Here is a 20,653-nt window from a genome sequence, read left to right on the forward strand (position 1 = left end):
AACATAGCACTGAAATAAGGTAGCTTTGCATGCAAAAAAGTTATTATCAATATGTTTCTACTGGTAGGTCCAAAGTTCAGGGTCATGGATATCAAGCAAAATATAAGTTAGCATAAAAATACTGAAAAATGTGGACAGAGTATTAACAACATTCAGCCAAGATCTGCTGGAAGGGAGCTCCTATAAGAAGACATCTGGGAAAAATTGGACCAAGAAGAAGATTTCATCAACCTAACATGAATAAAATGATCCTAATATACAATATATAATTGAGTAACACTCGCAAGATATATGTGATTCTGACATGAGTTCCTAGTCTTCTGCATGTGATGCAAAGTAATGGCTACTTAACCACTTCAAGACCAGGTGTTTAAACCCCCTTCCTGGCCAGGCCATTTTTCAGTATTCAGCGCTGCGGTACTTTGACTGACGTTTATTCCGTCATGATCTGCTCCATCAGCTTCTTTGCAGCTTCTGAAGCTGGAGAGTGACACAAGAATGCGGAAGTGATGTATTATACAACACTTCCGCATTCTTTCAGAGGAGAGGGGTAACGTTCTCCCTCTGATCCCCTGTGACACAGGCACCATGCTGATCCCGGGCTCGCACCGGGCAACTCAGATCTAGAGAGCAACGGGCCGACAGTTTTTTTACTACGGCCGGCCCGGAGGTGGTTAATTATGCAGTCTCCTTACGTATCACTAACTTGCCTGTGTTCTAGCAATAGAACACTGGCTTCACTTGAGGCTGCCTGGCTTCCTGATTGGTCAGGAAGCCAGGCTGCCTAGCAACAAATTAAGCCGGCTTCCTAGCTAAAGAGGAAGCCGGGTGGCACATCATGACCCGGCTCCCCGGCTTCCTGATTGGCTAGGAGACTGGCTTTACTTGTTGATAGGCAGCATGGCTTCATGTCAGTATGTGCCGCCCAGCTTCCTGATTGGTTAGGAAGCCAGGAGGTGGTTCATAACCCACTGCCCGGCTTCCTGATCAGAAAGGAAGCTGGCTCCATGCTCCCTTGCACTGCCGATCAGAGGGAGATCTCCCTCTGACTGGAAGCTCCGGTATCAGAGGTAAGTATCGGAGCATTTAGGCGAGCACGAGTACTTGTCCAAATACTCAGTATCGGCACCGATACTAGCATCGGTATAGATGCATCCCTAGTATATATACTATATAGTTACCCTCTATGAATACTGTTTATTAAATCAATATATGACTTGTAAGTATACATCTATTTTGCCAAAAAGGGTGCATGATATGTCTCGAACTGCCTACAGAGATTTTTGTGTTGTTTTTGGACATTTATATTTTGATTTTGATTAGATTGTCCACTAGATTATCTTATTACCATTGCCATTACCTGATGATGAGGGAGCATGGAGACGGCTTCCCTGATTATCGGGAATCTGGGTGGCGAGCCTCTACACGGCACGGCTTCCCGGTAGGGTTGCCACCTGTCCAGGATTCACCCGGACAGTTCGGGTTTTGAACGCTGTGTCTGGGTTTCATGGCGGCAGACACCCGGACACAAGATATCAGGCAGACAGGGGCAACCAAAATGAAGATAGGGGCTACTGGCCCCCCACTGAAAATAGTCTCAGCTGTGATAGTTACATATGAATGAGCTACGACTCATTCTCACGAAAAAATGCTGCATGTCGCTAGAGTGTTTGGGTTTCGCTTGCACAAAAGGTGGCAACCCTACTTCCTGGCTAATCAGGAAGCCAGGTGGCGAGTCATTACACACCGCCTGGCTTCCTTAATGGGACTTCGGTGTTCGGTATCAGCGAGTAACGAAAAAAAATATCGGTACTCTTACTCTGTACCGAAAAGCCGGCATTGGTGCATCCCTAGTTCTAATCCCTCTCTACTCTATCCAAAACTAAAAAAAAGAAAGTTTTGGCTTCAGTTGTGCTTTAAGGTTGCAGAATGAACGTACAATCCCCTGTACTTGTATGGTATTAGAGAGGTTGTTTCCTCTGCGATTTCCAGGTTAGGTTACTGAAAACAGATTTCATGCCAATACAAAGTTATTATAAAGAGAAGGCTGATCACTGTTTAGTCTTCTGGTTCTAGGCCCGCTTTTTGCTGCTGCGTCTTTCTTCCCATGTTTTCACTCTTGTTGATACAATGTGCTCTGTTTTATCTATCTTCCATGGGTGGGATGATTACAACCCTTCAGGGCGTGTGCCAACCCTGGATACGACACGATTTCCAGAGAACACATGGTGTCTCCCCCACAAGGGCAAAGGAAAATGTCAACTTTACTTCTCCAGCACAATGTGGGTGTAGGAGTATTAGGCCTAGGTGAGGTGAAAGCTTCAGGCATGTCCTGTAATGTTATGCAGAACACAAAGGTTCCCTTCTACTTCACCCAGAGTCACTAGAAACATGTATGATTTTGCTTTGTGATTCTTTACGTATGTATACTGGATATGTACATTTTTAAACATGTGCTTTGCCCATGCAGGGCACCTTTTCTCTCTCTCCCCTGCTTCTCTGTTGAGCTGCTGGAAGCAAAGAAAATAGTCTGAGGGGAATTTATTAAAACTGGAGTAGACAGTATCTGGAGAATTTGCTTATGGCAACCAATTAGCTTCTCTCTTCTTGTTTTTAAATGGTGGGCAAACTCCGGCCCCCTGGTTGTTGTGGAACAAATCCTATGAAGAATTGCATGATTCTCAGAGCCACAGGCATGACTCCCATAGACAAATGCATCATTTGTACTTTCACCACAGCTGGAGGGCCAGAGTTTGCTCACCCTTGTGATGGGCCTTTAAAGTGAACCTGTTGCTTTGCCCTGTATGCTAATCAGCAACAGGTTTTCTTTAAGTGGGCCCTGGGAGCTGTTTGCCATAATGTGCTAGTATGCACAGCATATTCACATATTATGGCTGACTTACCTAAAGAAGTGATCCCCTCCAGCTCTGCTCCCTTCAGTCACCAGTATTAACAGCATATTCACACATTATGGCTGACTTACCTACAGAAGAGGCCCCCTCCAGCTCTGCTCCCTTCGGTCACCAGTATACACAGCATATTCACACATTATGGCTGAGTTACCTACAGAAGAGGCCCCCTCCAGCTCTGCTCCCCCCGTCATCCTTATTCACAGCATATTCACACATTGTGGATGACTTACCTACAGAAGAGGTCCCTTCCAGCTCTGCTCTCCTCCGTCATCGGTATTCACAGCATACTCACACATTATGGCTGACATACCTACAGAAGAGGCCGCCTCCAGCTATGCTCCCTTCAGTCACCAGTATGCACAGCATATTCACACATTTTGGCTGACTTCCCTACAGAAGTGATCCCCTCCAGCTCTGCTCCCTTGAGTCACCAGTATGCACAGCATATTCACACATTATGGCTGACTTCCCTACAGAAGTGATCCCCTCCAGCTCTGCTCCCTTGAGTCACCAGTATGCACAGCATATTCACACATTATGGCTGACTTCCCTACAGAAGTGATCCTCTCCAGCTCTGCTCCCTTCAGTCACCGATATGCAGCATATTCACACATTATGGCTGACTTACCTACAGCTCTGCTCCCCTCCAGCTCTGCTCCCTAGTCACTGGTGCTTCCATTTTCTCTCGGTCCTCTTCTGGGTTCTGAATCTTTGGCTACAGGTGTTATGAAGTTATTTAATCTCAGCCGAGACTGTGCATTGATCTGGGCAGCCTGCCTGTCAGCACCTTTCAAAATGTAGACGTCTTATCACTTTGATAAAGCAAACGTAAACTACATGATTGGCTCTCGTGGGTCTTGAGCTATGTTGATTGGTTCATGATCGTTATCTTATAACTAGGGGTCAAGAAGGGTAACAGAAATAATAAATTAAATTCCCCGTGACTCTCTATTAACCCTCCTGGGGAAAACGAAAAAATAAAGCTGAACTCCAGTCATAAAGCTAAATAAACAGTTAATAGATGTGTATACTTAGCTGCCTTACCTGTCAAGGAATTTGCAATTTTGTTCAGTCACTCTTGTGATATAGGTTATGTCCAGGACAGTGACCTCATGATTTCTTACTTCAGCTAAGCAGCACAGCTAGGTCACTGACCTGATCATAGTGTGATAACTGGGCACTGAAGGAGCAAATGTACACTGATGAGGCTGTCAAACTGTTCACTTTGCTCTGTTCTCCTGTCAGCAGACTTCCAGTGTTACAGTGGTTAGCACAGAGCAATGCAGTATAGTCTGTCTGGCTCTTTGTGCTACACCTCAGTAATCCTGCATAGGGAAGCTAATCATAAATACAGATTGAGATACTTAAACTGGTTGCATTTAAAAAATAAATGTAGAGCAACCCTTTAATCCATAGCTTGAATGCTATGTTCACCTTTTAGACCATATTCAGGGTGTAACATGAAACATGGTCACATCTAGACCACCTACTTATCTGAATCACAGGATTCTTCTCCCTGCAGGCTGCTGCTGTATTTTGAATTTGGTGTGGACATATGTGGCGGTACAGACATCAGCAACAGGGGCGGGAGGAAGAGTTTGCAGGAGCCAGAGCATCACACCCACAATTTTTTGATCAGGGCTGCAATGCTTTACTGGCTCCAATGCAAAAAAGAAATGCCCATTTTTTAATTTTGTGAAGAGGTGTGCATTTATTATATTTTCTCAAAAAGTGGACTTTCCCTTTAAAATAATACTTCGTGATCCTGCCATGAAGGTTCATGTTCAGGCTCCTCCTGTTATAGGGTGACAATGTTCTGAACCCTGTCTCCAAGTTAAGCTTCTGTGTTGTCACCCTGTCACACTGGCTTGCGATGGAGACTACAAGGGGCCTTTTAAATACAAACACAGGCATGGTCCACTTTTACACTCGCCCTAAGAAAAGCTATCTGACCATCTCTGGAGTGCATGTAGATGTAAATTTGAAGTCAATATATGCCCTGTGTACACTTTCTATGTGGTTTCCTATGAGAAGTAAATGATGGGATGAATGAAAAAATAAACTTTATTCAAAATAATATAAACATAAAAGTGCTATACGTGTTGCTATACAATCGATTTCAACATAAGTAGATATAAAAAGTTTCCGCCACAAATGGTAGGAATCGTTTCTATGAAATTGATCAAATTATCTGCAAATCAATTGGAAGCAATACAAGTCCTTACAATTCTTACAGAATTCAATCAGTTTTGTATAGGGATGCACCGATATCAAGTACCGTACTCGGTACAAGTACAAGTACAGATACTTTTTGAGCTCCAAGACTAGACTAGAGAAAAATTCAAAATTTAGGAGGCAGCTGTCATTTGTAAGGAGCACACGGAACTCCTGGGGTTTGTACATCTCTGTTTCAATGTATGATTTTGTTTTTATAAATATATATATAAAGGGATTCACAGATACCAGTTTTGCAGGTACAAGTACTGATACTTGCCCAAGTACTTACAAGTATGAGTACTGATAAATTTTTGTTTATTATCATCTGACAGTTTTTCTAAAACAATACAGACCAATGATTTCAGTGGTGGAGCGCCAGAGCTAGGTCCCAGCTGCAACCGCTGCACCCCTGGTAGTTCTCATGAAAATGCCAAGTATCAGGACTGATATCTGAAAAGTATCGGTGCATCCCTAGTTTTGTATAACCTTTCTATTTATTTATTTATCAATTTAGTAGCAGTATGTATGGCCACCATAGGAAAAATGGACATGGTCTGCTTGTTCTTGACCCCCAACCTTTACAAGATTCCCTTTCCTTTCCCTTTTCCCATCTGTCTGGAGGGTTGTCCAAAGTTCTCAACTGCCTATAAATTAGATGGACTGTCTCTCTTATAGAAACAATTTCTTCTCTCCCTCACTCCTTCTCATTTGTCAATTTTTTTGGTCTGATGTATAGAGTTCTGTGAAAGAGTTCTATAAATAAATACTCTCTTATTTGGTCCACTTTTGGTATGTGAAATATACCACTGGAAGAGTTCCATTACATCTTTTTGATAATGACATAGTTAGTTACAAAGTTAGTCAGGTTGAAAAAAGACATCCATCGAGTTCAACCTAAAGATATAAGAGAAAGGAAAAAAAGAAAAAAGAAGAAAAGCCGAAAACAGAACGTTATGCCCACAGCTACCCCCTGTTGATCCAGAGGAAGGCAAAAAAACCCCCCTATAAAGCATTGTTCAATTTGCTCCAACAGGGGAAAAAAAGTCCTTCCTGATCCATAAGGATAAGTTTAAAAAAATACCTGTTGATACAGTTGGAAATCTTGTGGGCTGATAACATCCTGTACTTTCTGTGTATGCTGTCTTTAAACACATTGTTCTCCGTTACCTTTGAGGATGACAAAACCCTCCATCCTTCTATGTTATGAAGAATAAGAGCGGGGCAGGGTTCTGTAGTCTAATCTTGTTTCTGAAAAGTGAGTGTTGTCATCCCAGGACTGAAGTGTGTTACTGGAAGACTTACCAGGTGAAAATAATGGACAGAAAAGTAAGGCCCCTTTCACAGTGGTTGTCCAATTGGGTCTGCCTGTCAGTTTTTCAGACAGACTAGATGCCCAATGCTAGTCTATGGGCAGCCAAGTCTGAACGGACGAGCGTCTTTTTACACCTGGTAAGCCCCGACTCCGGCCAGGTCCAGAAAAACAACACTGTTTAAACGGACCTGATCGTGCTGGATCGGGGGTAATCTGATGTAAATGGTGTAAATCCGATTCCCCGCAGACCGACGATGGGGTCTGGTCATTTCAGTTTTCTCCTCCATCACTAGATGAAGGAGAAATCTGGACAGACCGGGGTGCCACAGCGGTGATGTCTGATCCATTCTGCTCTGATCAGGAGGGGATCCGTGCACAGATTCTGCCCTGACCAGCCCATGTGAAAGGGGCCTAATGAAGCCACCACATCTGTAGACTGCTACGTTGCAACATATTACATATTTGTTCTGGGTTTAGATACATTTTAACTACCAAAAGGGTTATGCTGCACTATACCCTTCATCCAACCTCCAAATAATTACATTAGTTTTTTCAAAAAATCTGTATAAAGGAAACGCACATGCATGAACACACACATGTGCACAAACACACACATATTAGAATTTGCACTTTTTGTGCCATATGTACATGACAATGACAAGCTACATGGAAAAATTCCCTGCCCTTGCCTTTGGTTGCTGGGACTCCTGAGGGATCTGTGCACATCACCAGACGCAGCCTTTCCTCTCTCCTTGCTTCTCAGCATCCACCTAAAGCCAGCTTTACATGATTAGAAGAAGCTAATACATCGCTTGATGGTCACGGGACTCAACAAGGGGATTAGGAGAAAAACAAAAACTATAGAAGTCCTGACCAGGCCAGGGAAGCCCAGACTGAGGGGGTCAGATTACAGGACCACCATGGTTAGGTCACACTGCAGGACAACACAGATCAAGTCGCACAGCAGGTTTAAGTAGATGGTTTCGTAGTGTAGGACCACACAGAACAGAATTGCCGGAGACTGACATAAATATTGGGGGGTACAATGTTAGCCAGAACTACAGAAGAAAATGATTGGGGGGGGCTTATTTTATATGTTTGCATAATGAGCAAATAATACCCAGGTACCAGGGAACACAAATATACTTCTGAGGGCCATCACTTGAGGGATCATCAGAAGGAGGAAGAAGGTCCGGATTCCACTATATAGAGCTTCAGTAGACTACCATTTGGAATTCGGTGTCTGGTTCTGAAGACCTCACTTTCAATGATATTAAGAAAGTGTTGATCTTGTCAGAAAGCTAACTCTGAGGACTACAAAACCCCTCTCCTCTATAATAAAGAGGAGAGGAGAGGAGAAGGTTTTTCTGTAGTTCTGTCCTAGGATGACAATGCTGCTTTTCGCAGACACAGTACGGTTAGAGTGTTCACCATAAGACAGGAAGTGTCTTAATGGTAGGATCACCAGGCGAACATGAAGGGAAAAAAATAAAATGAATTCAGCCAGAAAAGGAAAGACTTGTAAGCTGCAATATATTAATGTATTGTTCTTGGGTTTTTACTGTGTATGCTTTAATATACTTTATAAAATATACTTTGTGAAAGGACCAAGGGGAGTAATATGGTATACTGTATTCAAGTATGAGAAGTATATTATAAATGCAGAGGTGCCTTGGCACGGCAGTGTGGCTTCTACATATTTTTGGCCAAAAGTTTGTGCAACTAAAACCTCTGATTTTAACGCATACTGTTGACAGGGCTACTTGTTTGGTTGCAGGCTGGCTGGCAGGTTGGGGCTGGGGAATTTTTGTGTTTTGTATTGTTGTAAGCTTTCCCATTGTGCTCCCTGCTATAAAGGCTGGTTATGGATTCATGCATGTACCACTTTTTTCTAGTTTGACTATTTTTGGTTAGGGGGATGCACTGGGGTCCCAGCGTGCATTTTTGGTTGCTGGGCCCCCAGTGCGTCCCTGCACCTTATTAGGAGGAGTAGGCTACCTCCAGGTACACCTGCATGCAATCTATCGACTTCATTAATATGCTCACACTTGGAGACTCAGATACATAGAGTTAGGACCACACTTTGCAGAGGTGCCTTGGCGCGGCAGTGTGGCTTCTACATATTTTTGGCCAAAAGTTTGTGCAACTAAAACCTCTGATTTTAACGCATACTGTTGACAGGGCTACTTGTTTGGTTGCAGGCTGGCTGGCAGGTTGGGGCTGGGGAATTTTTGTGTTTTGTATATTATAAATGCACACCGGAGGAAATGAATTAGGATTATGAATTAAGGCATTTGGAATTTAATATAGTTTATTAGGAGACTATTGAAGACCCTACGGTATACATTGTGATATGAGAGAAGTCTATTATCACTTACACAGCAATGCCTCTCACCCCAGACTGACTGTATCAGAGCAGTAAGTTAATATAGTATTAGGCTGAAAAAATGGAAGTGCAATACACTTTATAATACTATAGAAATATTATTAGAATTTAACACATATCTACAGCCAAAACGTTTTTTTCTTTCATTTTGAATACAGTAAAAGAGGGTTAAAACCACTGTCAGTTTTTTGCCATCTGAGTCTCATTAGTGAGAGTTCCCTCCACTTCCTGTCCTGTTGACTCAACAGGAAGTAAAAGGATATATTTCCAATATGAGGGAAATAACATCTTAGACTGTTGCCATGGAAAAGTATCCCCATTGGAAGATTTCTCCTCCTATTCTGGTGGCATATAAAAATTTTGGATTTCCGCTCACTTTCATTCCTGGTGACATTGTCTATCAGAACAATTAGAAAGAATGGATCTTCCTAATGGGGCACAAAGAGAAACGGGTCCTCCCTAACGGGGACCTGACAGGGGTAGTAACATCGGCACATCCCAAGTTTCTCTCCTCCCCGCTGGGCGCTGCTCTGTGTCCCAGCGGGGAGGAGAGAAAGTGACAGCCGGCCGAGCGCTGCGGGAGGAGAGCGTTGTGAGCGGCCGGTGTTTCTCCTCCCACACCGCTCAGCCGCCTATCACAGTGCGGCAGAGCGGTGTGGGGGCGGAGACAGCGCTGTCACAGGAGGCTGGACTCTCCTCCCCGCTCCGCTCACTCAGCCTCCTGTGCAGTGGCATAACAATAGCCATAGCGACCCAGGCGTTCGCTATGGGGCCCGGGCACAGCGGGGCCCGGCCAGGACACCCCCCTGATGCCGTGCGATTTTTATGACATTTTTTTTTATTTCGGTTTCGTTTCGGTTTTTACATTTGTATTTCGGTGCACCTCTAGTACTAACCCTTCACCAGTCTTAGCAAATCTAAAAATAAGTGTTTTGCCTTTAGCTCTGAGTCACATCTCAGTGTTTTGTAGTTTTGAAGCTCAAAGCTACAGATCACTCAGTAACCAAAATCCTATGCTTTTGAAGACTGTAGCTCAATGCCTGAAGTTCAAAACGGTACTTTTTGAAGCTAAATGGGGAGTTTTGGGCTCCATAGACTTCAATGGAAGCACCAGAAAAAGGCATGAAAACCCCAGAAAATAAACATTTTTCAAGACTAAACAACTATCTCCTTCTAGTACCTAGCTTTCAATTGGCTAAAACAAAAATGCTCAAGCCTAATTATGCTTGAAAGAACACGCAAAATCGCCTGAAAGCTCTGAATGCAGCTTTAGTGAAGTATATTATAACTTTCATATAACATCCTACAATACATGTGTTTCACAGGGGTATGTCCATTGCCTAAATGTCCCTATTTATTATCTCAGAAAGTTGGGAGTCATGTAAGAAGACCTAGTGGTGTTTTGGATTCTCATGTATTACAACATAAAGGTGATATATTATTGCTTTCCTTTCATTGCCTCCTTTCACCAAAATGACCCAAAATCCTAATTCTATTCTATACATACCGCGGGTCATATATGCATACCTCCCAACTTTCTGAGACTGAGGTTTATAATTCAAAGTTTTAGGAGCAGCAGGGAGATGACAGATAAGACATTCCCAGGGGTTGCTGGCCAATTTTGTGGCACTGTGGATCCTATGTCACTGACAGCAGCTCCTGTAGGATGTCACCTGTGGACCAGCATAAGGTCACCTGTAAACACTCACACTCAGATGTGAATGAAGTATATTATAACGTTCATAGCAATGTCTCTATGACCAGAATGACTGAAATGGAGAAGGGAACTAGTATCAGAATGTAAAAAGATCTGAATTGTAACAAACATCATAAGAAGACCAAGCAGTATAGTATATTCTAGTGTATTACAATATAAAGAATATTATTACTTTCATTACATTCCCTCCTTTCACCAGAGCGACCATAGTTTCTAATTCTGGAGATGACAGGTAAGACAAAGTGACTGAGAAATATAACTCATAGGGTAAGAAGAAGACCAAGCAGTATATTATATTCTTTTTTTTTCTTTTTTCTTTTTTAGTATAGTATATTCTAGTGTATTACAATATAAAGTATATTATCACTTTCATTACATTCCCTCCTTTCTTCAGAGTGGTCATATTTCCTAATTCTGGAGATGAGCTGGACTATATGCAGGTCAGGTAAGACAAAGTGACTGAGGAATATAATTCACGGGGTTAGCAGCGGCAGAGAGATAACCGATGAGACATTCCCAAGGGTTCCTGGCCAATTTTGTGGCACTGTGGATCCTATGTCTCTGACAGCAGCTCCTGTAGGACGTCATCTGTGGACCAGCATATTCCAAAGTCGCCTGTAAACACTCACATGTCAATGCAGCCTTAGTGAAGTATATTATAACTTTCATAGCAATGTGTTTATGACCATAATCACTAAAATGGAGAAGGGAACTAGTATCAGAATGTAAAAAGATCTGAATTGTAACAAACATCATAAGAAGACCAAGCAGTATAGTATATTCTAGTGTATTACAATATAAAGAATATTATTACTTTCATTACATTCCCTCCTTTCACCAGAGCGACCATAGTTTCTAATTCTGGAGATGAGCTGGACTATAAGTAGGTCAGGTAAGACAAAGTGACTGGGAAATATAACTCATAGGGTAGGCAGTGGCAGGGAGATGACGGATGAGACATTCCCAGGGGTTATGGCCAATTTTTTGGCACTGTGGATCCTATGCCACTAACAGCAGCTCCTGTAGGATGTCACCTGTGGACCAGAATATTCCAGTACGATGTCAGGTAGATGGATGAAGTTTTTAGTACACAAAGCTTGGCAGGAACAAGACTACATGAGCTTGTTGGCCCTCTCTGCTCATCTGTTTTTATGAAAAAGCGGACAGGTCTGTTTTTCTTAACTGTCAACCTCTCATTCTTTGTACACAACCTTTCAAAGGTCTTTACAGTCTGCCAGCTCCATGCAAGTCAAGTAAAAACAAAGCTATTTTATTAACCAATTCAGCAGATTAGTGCATAATATGGCATTTGCCACTGAACATTCATTTTGTCAGTGGTGCAATTACCTATGTTTTGAAGCCCACAGAGGTTTCCTGCTTGAATTGCAATATTTTTATCCAAGATGTCAACATCCTACAATATATATTTTTCATAAAGGTCAGAAACTGGAAAATGTGAATCAGTTCATATTTGCTCTGGTTCCTGCTGTCATCATTCCCATAATATACATACATCATGTAGATGACACTGATAACGCAGTGCCATGAACCGTCACCCCTTAGATGTGGACCATCCCACCCTGAAACCCCTTAACAAGAAGCAGATGTGTGAATGCGAAAGGGGAGCAGGGTCAGGCATTTTAATGAGCTGAGGAGTAGTGCTGAAAAGGAGGGTGGTGCCTCCACAGAGGAGGATTTTTTAAATTCTTTTGTTCCCAAGGAATGAGACATCAGACAAAAACTAGACTTGCATCAAGAGTATGCCCATTTACAGGAAATAGATTTTAGCATGTTAAGATTTCCAAGATAACACGCATTTGAAAAAAAAGGTGAAGAAATTGAAGCACAAGCTCAAATTCTAACTTGACCTTGTTTTGGCATTCAGTCAAGAACACGTACCTTACGGTGGAATAACAAGGATGTTTATCAACCCAACTGTACTAATAAACGTCCTTATTATTCCACCTTAAGATACATGGTCTTGAGTTGACTGAATTCCACAACAACCTCATACAAGGTGCTTACAGCCATAAAACGATTCCCTTCTGCCCAATGTAAGGGAGGGGGTTTGTGCTGCATATCAAAAGCTTCTTTGAGGCAGAGTCAGATGTTGTCTACCTTGACCAAAGCTAGAGATACACACTGGTTGTGTTACATTATTTTAGACGACACAATATTTAGGGGAGTTAGGCAAGATTAATGCACCCCATAAACACTGGTCGGGGCACACATTGGTGACATCTAACCTTTCTTGAAAAGTAGCATTCATTGGATAAGTAGCATCTGCACCCCCCTACCTGCTACCTCTCCTCCACAGACAAAGATAAATGCAATGTGTAATTTCAAACAACAGGGCCCAAGAGGAGGGACATGAACTTGGAAGAAGTGACAGAAAGAGGGCCAAGGGCCAATACTGAACTGTCAGCACGGGAGGAGGACAAACAGAGAGGTGAGTCTGCCATGATGTGCGAGCACGCTGTGCAAACTTGCACATTATAGCAAGAGCAACTGACCCTAGTTTTACTTTAGGGTCAAGATAACATCAAAACAGGCATTAGCATTAGCAATACAGTATATTAAAGGGTCAGTTCAAAACAGTATATTAAAGAGTCAGTTAAATATTTCAGCTTTTGGCAGACATTGGGGAGATTTGTTGATAATAGCTTTATCAGTGAGATCTCTGCTTTGGGTTCATGAGTCTGCGCACCTGCTGTGGACATTATAAAGGTTCCAATACCCTGGTCAGATTTTTACATTTTCATTTTCTATAAGAAAAGGCGGTAGTAGGTAAAGCAACCCTGTCACTGGCATACAACGTGCAAAAAGGTGCAATGAAGACAGTTAGGGGTCTATTTATAAATCTTCCACCCAGCCCTACGCTGGGCGAATGTCGGTTGCACGGCTTTCCAGCCACTAGATGGAGCCAAGGAGCACAGGCATTTTCTATGCTCCTCTGCTCCATCTTGTGGCAGGAATGCTGCGTGAATAGCAGAAGATTTATAAATAGACTCCTTAGTATTTACCTCTTGCACCACACACGCTGCTGATCTTTGCTGTAGTGAAGAGATACCCCTACGTGAAGAATATTCAGAAACCAGCACTTCCTGCAGTGTCAGAACCCTGGTTCCAAAATGTGCAATGTAGTTTGATCAGTTTCCCCCCCCCCCCCCCACATCACGGGAGGGCATCTATTAAAATAGTGACCAACCGATGATGCAGTCTGCCCTGGATTAGCGGCATGAGTTTTCATGGTGCTGGCAGCCAACCCGCCTGCACCATGGTACCGCATTCACCTGCAAAAATTGGATAGTACACCTGATGAAGCCAGCGGGCACCCCAGAATGCCATGGTACCCTGAGTAAGAAAGGCTAATTCCAGGACCAACCTCCCCCAGCATTCAGAAGAGGACCTCCGTCCAGACCTGTTCCACATCCTGCCCTCTGCTGTGCTGCCGCAGCTACACTGTGGTGGTGATAATAAGGTAGAATTCTGATGTGAAGAGGGAACGTCAATGTAAAGGGGGGGCTTCTGATGTGAAAGGGGGGAACGATATATAAAGAGGCGGGACTTTGATGTTAAGTGTGCTCCTGATGAAAAGGGGGGACTGAGGACTCTGATGTGAAGGGAGCTCCTGATGTGAAGGGGCTCCTGAGGTGAAGAAGGGCCTTTGATGTGAAGGGGCTCCTGAAGTGAATGTGAGACTCTGATGTGAAAGGAGGGAAGAAGGGCTTTCTGATGTGAAGAAGAGGCATTGATTGTGAAGGGGGGGACTATCTAGGATAGGTATCTGGTATGTATTGTGGGGGTTGACCACACATCATTTTTTTTACATTTTAGATTGAGATTTTGCATAATTTTATAGGGTGCGGTGACTGAAAAAGTCAAACTCGGCTTTAGAAGACCTGCAATTTGCTCAGCCAGCTTTACAAATTATAGCACATTTTAAAATAAGTCATTTTTTAGAGATCCATACAGCTCTGCCATACTAAAATAGAATTTACTTGATGCAGAGTTTTATTCTAACATTTATCCTTCTGTTTTCACAAAACAAACTGCATAGTAACATATAGGGAACAAACCAGTCCCCCACCAAAAAAAGAGTCACATTTTAAGGATGATGTTGCAGGTCCTGTGACATTCTAATTGGACCAGCGTGTTGCCATAGTGCTGCCGGCTGGCACAGTGTTCCCATGGATATGTTCAACACATTTTGACACCGTGCTTAAAAATGCTGTTTTTGCACATTCCAACGTCGCCCTGTCCCCCTAGCCCACCCCCCCAAACCCTGCTCTAATCTTATCCCTGACTCCCCCTTCACTTATTATGTTTATATTACTCTCTGCACCCATTGGCTCAGACGCTTATGCCAGAAATTTTAAGAAGGTCCAATGAGGCTTCTATCTAAACACTTAGTAAGCCCTCAGCCTGGAGGGGGAAGGGATCGCATGCAGGGAGGGCAAACATTTCATGATGCTTAATTCACTCTGCCCAGCTAGCCCAAGCTGTCATTTCTCCACATTCCTCTTATCCTACACAGGATCATCAGGAGCACATGTCCTCCTGTCAGCAAGAGATTAATCCAGGACATCTGTACGCCAGTAACACCACCCATGCCAGTAACATGAAAGCCTGATTTACAGGTGACTTGATGGACTACTGCCATATCTGCAGTGCCACTGCAAGTGAAAGACAGCCTGGAGAAAAACCAGGACTAAAGAGCGCCATACACTAATAGAATTCTTTTGTTCGGCCTGAGGGCTGAACGAAAAAAAGTCTGACAAATTTGTTTTCGGAACATTTATTCAATTTCCGAATAGTTTATGGAGTCAAATCGAGTCATTTTCATGTTTTTAGATTGTACGCCCTCAGGGGCAGGGTCCTCCTTACCATCTTGTCTTGAATTGTATTGTGATTGTAATGTCTTCCTTATATTGTAAAGCGCTGCACAAACTGTTGGCGCTATATAAATCCTGTATAATAATAATAATTGTAGCATACCTCCCAACTGTCCCTCTTTTGCAACCAAATCCCTCTGTACATCTTTCCTCGTCAGTTGTCCCTCTTTTAGGTCTGATGTAGAAATATCTATGAAAAGGTTCTATTTACCTACCAAAAGTGTTATTCTGCACTCAGACCTGTATCTTACCTCTTAATTATCTTGTTTGCTACTTCAAAAAGCCAGTATAAAGGAAAAGTAATGGTGAAAAACAATCATTTTTGGCATATAAATTCTTAATGGTTCACATAACAGGGGTGTGCTAGGTGTGTGTGTACATTTCCTAAATACATTGTGCTGGAAGGTGCTCTTTTTTCTCATCTCAGAAATTTGGGAGGTATGCTGAAATAAGGGACCAGGATGGACAATCTTTCAGAATGAATGAAATTATAACAGTGAAGTTTTCATTCTGGAAACTCCATTCATTTGCAAAACCAAATGTTAAAACATAATTTTGAAGAACATTTGTAAATGATTTTGAGGATTGTTTGTACAAAAATCTACCAGTGTACAGCCAGTTTGCGTCTAATAATGTAATCTCTAGAAACTGCCAAATACAGTTGAATATTTAAAGCCTATCGTCGGGGAAATAAAAAATCTCCCCTTGCAGTGGGGCTACCCCCAAATGCTCGTTTAGGTATTTTGATTATCTGATATCTGCTCCCCCCTGGCAGTCAGAGTTTTCCTCCCTCCCCTGTGCTCCAGCTTCTGAACTGTCCCTCTATGTCCTCACGTATAATGAGGGCTATGGGCCCCAGCATTGAACTTGATGACATCATGGACCTTCAACTGCTGAAGCATAGGGTGAAAAGGCTCCAGTTGCAGGTCTTGCAGAGTGGAGGGAACCTGTGAGTGCTGGGATCCAGTAAGTAAAACTGCTTTACCCAAGTACCCCAGACCTTAATGAGCATTGAAAACTTACAGTGTGGGGATGGCCCACCTGCAAGGGTAGTTTTTGTTTCCAGATCTCAGCTTTAAAGGAAACCTGCAAGAAGAAAAACAGGGAGGCTGCCACAGATGACCTGTCCGACTGTAAAAGCAAAGGACTTGTATAGGGGGTCAGTACAAGAATGTATGATTATGAACCAACTGTTCTCATAAATGTTGTGTCTATGGGCATCTAATGCCCACAATCCAATGTAAACAAGAGTGGAATTGCTGTTGGACAGAGACATCCCTATAATGAAGCAGCCTGAAGCTGTTACCTCAGGCAGCATCTTTTTGGGGGGTGGCAGGCAGAGCAGCATGGACAGTCTGCTGCACAATGTTTGCAGTGTGCCTGCTGCCTCCTTTCCATCCACAGCATCCTAGTTGGCTAAGGGCTGGGCAGGGAGATGTGTAAGGGCCATATGCTTCTCACTGCCCAGCTTTTAGCGACTGATCACTGGTTGCCAGGAGCTCAGTGGGATACGGTTGTCACATTTTTAACAATAACATTTGAAAAACACTCAAGTTTTTTTCCATGAACAAAAACAGTATTTCTAGGTATGTGCAACATAACTAACAACCAGCGAAGGAAGGAAACTTTGTTTATATAGGCTTTCACCGATCATTGCCAAACCTCCCATGATCCGTAGCTACATCTGTCATAGTCAAACCTCCTATATAGTGCTTCAAGTACTGCTGCACCATAGTACGTGGTCTTCAAGGCCATGACTCCTGAAAGTTCAATATTTGGGAATCCCAGAAGTGTGGTACTTGGGGAGCTGAAAAAAAAATTATTGATCTTTGACTCTTGTCCCAAAATGACATTCTCTAGCCGTTCTATGCTGCTACAAGGATAGGTCTCATAAAGCTCTTTAGTAACGAAAGGAAACACATTCTTTTACTACTGTAAAGTTATGATGATCAAAGCCTGATTCTCATCACTTAAGCATCAGTTTTCAAAACAAGTCATGAAATAAAGGTTTGTCCCATATCCACAGCCTTTTGTGAAACTGAGAAGGAACTGATGTAGAAACAAGAAATATTCCTGGTCATCAGATAGACAATGATAAAGATACTTCATGCTTAAGGTGACACTAAACTCAGGAGTTAAACCTTAAAAATAAATTTTTAGTACCTTAACTACGGTATTAACAAAAATGTATCTTATTTATGTATCACTCAGGTGTAGATCCTCAAATCATCTCTGAATTGGTGCTGACACTTTCCTTCCTTCTGGGGGGTGGCTACTTTTGTTCCCCATGGTCCCTGTGTGTGTTGCAAAGTAGCCACTGCTCCAAGCTCGGAGGAAAGAGGGACAGAGGGATTTGGGTTAAAAGGGCAGTTGGGAGGTATGGAGTTGGCTTCGCTCTATTTAGGAATGTTAAAATGAACCTGTGATTTAAACTATTAACTAAGCTGGCCATACACTGTTAGATTTTCATACAAACGTTTATATAAAAGATCTCGTCCGAACGTTTGATAATGCCAGCAGAGACTTGAAAAAAATTGGTCCACGTTTAACATTCGATTTTGGAAATGAATAGACTTTCTTGAATAAAAACCGCATACACTGTTAGAATTTTGTTTGAGAAAAACTTTCCATCCTGCCCCTTCGATTTGTTTTTGTCACTACAGCCAAAAACGATTGTTGATTTGACACCATTAACTATTAGAAAATTAAATGAATGTTCCCCCCATAAAATTATTTTGACAAAATTCTGCTGGTCTATGACCAGCTTGACCTCTGTAGGAGATAGCTGACAGCTTGCACATTCTGTTTGCCTCAGGTTTTGTCTCTGCAGCAGTGCAAATGTAGACTTTCTAATAGTCTGTATTTGCATAGCTAACAGCATTCCACCCCCACTCCTAGGGATTCAAGGCATGAGTCTAATTTAGCCTATGATGAAGTAGAGATACTTCAGGGGAGTGCCAGTCAGCACTAGAGGTACACTCCAAAGACATGCTGGTAGGTTAATTGGCTCCTCTCTAAGTTGGCCCTATATGTATGCATGTGAGATAGGGACCTTAGATTGTAAGCTCCTAGAGGGCAGGGACTGATGTGAATGTGCAACTATGTAAAGTGCTGCTGTAAATTGTCGGTGCTATATAAATACCTGTAATAACTAAATAAATAAATAAATAAATAAACATAAATTAAAATGTATGTGCTGACAACTTTTCATTTCAGTTTTAGTCTGTTGGTTTAGTAGTTTTGTTGTTTCTACAGGTTTGCTGTTATTTAATTTTGACTGGAGTGTACTAAGAAGAAGAACTCTGGGAAAATCAGAAACTTACCCTAGCACTGCAAGGGTTAAGTGCTTGTTTTGTCTATGGGGCTCAAATAAAGCTGTTTTACTCACCTTATCCTCAGACCCATGGAATTGTCCTGGATAAGACCTGATGATGTCAGCGGTCCCGAGACCGCCAGAGCCCAGGGGAGAAGAGGTTGCGGGGACAAGTCTAGCAGCCAGGAGGGAGCCAGTGGGACAGAGGATCAGGTAAGAAAATCTGCTTTATTTGAGTCCCCTAGACAAAACAAGCATCATGCCCGACCATGTAATTTAGTGATTGAGCAGATTGAGCAAATTGCTTTGTTTTGAACTTGCATTACCCCCCTCCAAATAAAATAAAAAACCCATCTAAAACTATCACAGCACGATTCATAGACTTCAATAGAAACAACTGGAAAACACCTAAAAAAACACTCATAACGTACTTGTTTTTTTACACAGCTTAACAACTTCCTCCTCCTCCTCGTAACTAGCTTTCCATTGGTTTAAACCTAAAAATGCCTAATATATGAACAAAAAGACTTCACAATTTCCTGAAAACGCTCACGAAACAGTGTGAATGGAGGTCAAATGCTTCCATGCAGAAATGAATAATCCTAAATTGTTCTTATATGTTTCATAAATAAGTGCTTTGCTATATATTATAATGATGGATACAACCTTATTTTTCGTCAGCCAAAACTATGTTGATTGTATGTGCTTCCTGCAGCCAAGGGCGCGTATATCCCAGCTCACACACGCTTAGCATTCCTACTTAATTAGGCTCTTTATTATCTGTTTGTAACAAAGACCAGTTGCTCACAGACATGAGATATACATACCTCAGACCGCCACCAATCACATAACCCCCCTTCCCTGTCCAAGCTTTAGCAGACACACAAACCCCCTGGGACAACTCCCAACTCAAAGCACTTTAATGAGTGAGGTTAATTGGAAAGAAAACACATTAAAGGTTAATACAATCCAAGTAATATTGAGTTATTCCATAGGGAGTTGAATTGTACAAGGTTAATAGTTTCTAAATGGACTATTTGCACTGGGTTAACAAAACGTTATAAAGTAGTACACTGTTAGATGGCGTCGCTGCTGTAGGTGCTGATTGGGAAAATGTCAAACCATATTGAGAAAATATAGGACGCTGGAGCAGAACAGTGTTTGTGGATGAGATCATCGTCACATCCTATAACACATTAACATAGAATATAGGAAATATGGATCGTGTACAGTCAAGGGCAAACTTGGCTTTTAAAGGAGTTGTAAAACCACAGCATATATACTGCCTGGGCAAAAAAAAGTAATTCTGATATTTGGAACGCCTTTAGCTTTGTTTGTGGCACACATTCGCCATGGCATTGTTTCGATAAGCTTATGCAGTGCCACAACATTTATTTCCAACCAGAGTTGCATTAAATTTTCACCAAGATCTTGTAGTGATGATGGGAGAGTCAGACCACTGCTTAAAGTCTTCTCCAGCAAATCTCAAGGATTCTCAATGGGATTATGGTCTGGACTCTGTGGTGGCCAATCTATGTGTGAATATAATGTCTCATGCTCCCTTTCACAATCTGAGCCTGATGAATCCTGGCATTGTCATCTTGGAATATTCCTGATGTGCCATCAGGGAAGAAAAAAATCCATTGATGGATAAACCTGTTTTTTTCAGTATACTAAGGTAGGCAGCTGACCTCATGTTTCGGGGACATAACATGTGAAATATAATTATCACTGCAATAATTATCCAATGGAAGGCTCTTACCTATTTGCTTAGCTAAATCCAGGTGGTGACTTTTTTTGGCCAGGCAGTGTAATACCTTGTTATAACATCAGCATTGTAATAGGAATACATACTATAGTTATTGTTGATAATGCAATCAAAGCTTACTTGAAAATCCCTT

At 42.2% G+C, this 20,653-nt stretch overlaps 1 protein-coding gene across 1 annotated transcript in view; it reads right to left on the bottom strand.

The window, feature by feature from the left end:
• The window catches only part of MYRF (myelin regulatory factor), a 126,691-nt gene that overhangs the window by 46,253 nt on the left and 59,785 nt on the right, over window positions 1-20,653 (bottom strand). The gene's annotated exons all lie outside the window — the stretch shown is intronic.

The sequence above is a fragment of the Nanorana parkeri genome, unplaced genomic scaffold (genome assembly GCF_000935625.1).
Source record: "Nanorana parkeri isolate BGI_ZX_2015 unplaced genomic scaffold, ASM93562v1 scaffold820, whole genome shotgun sequence".
Classification (NCBI taxonomy): Eukaryota; Metazoa; Chordata; class Amphibia; order Anura; family Dicroglossidae; genus Nanorana; species Nanorana parkeri.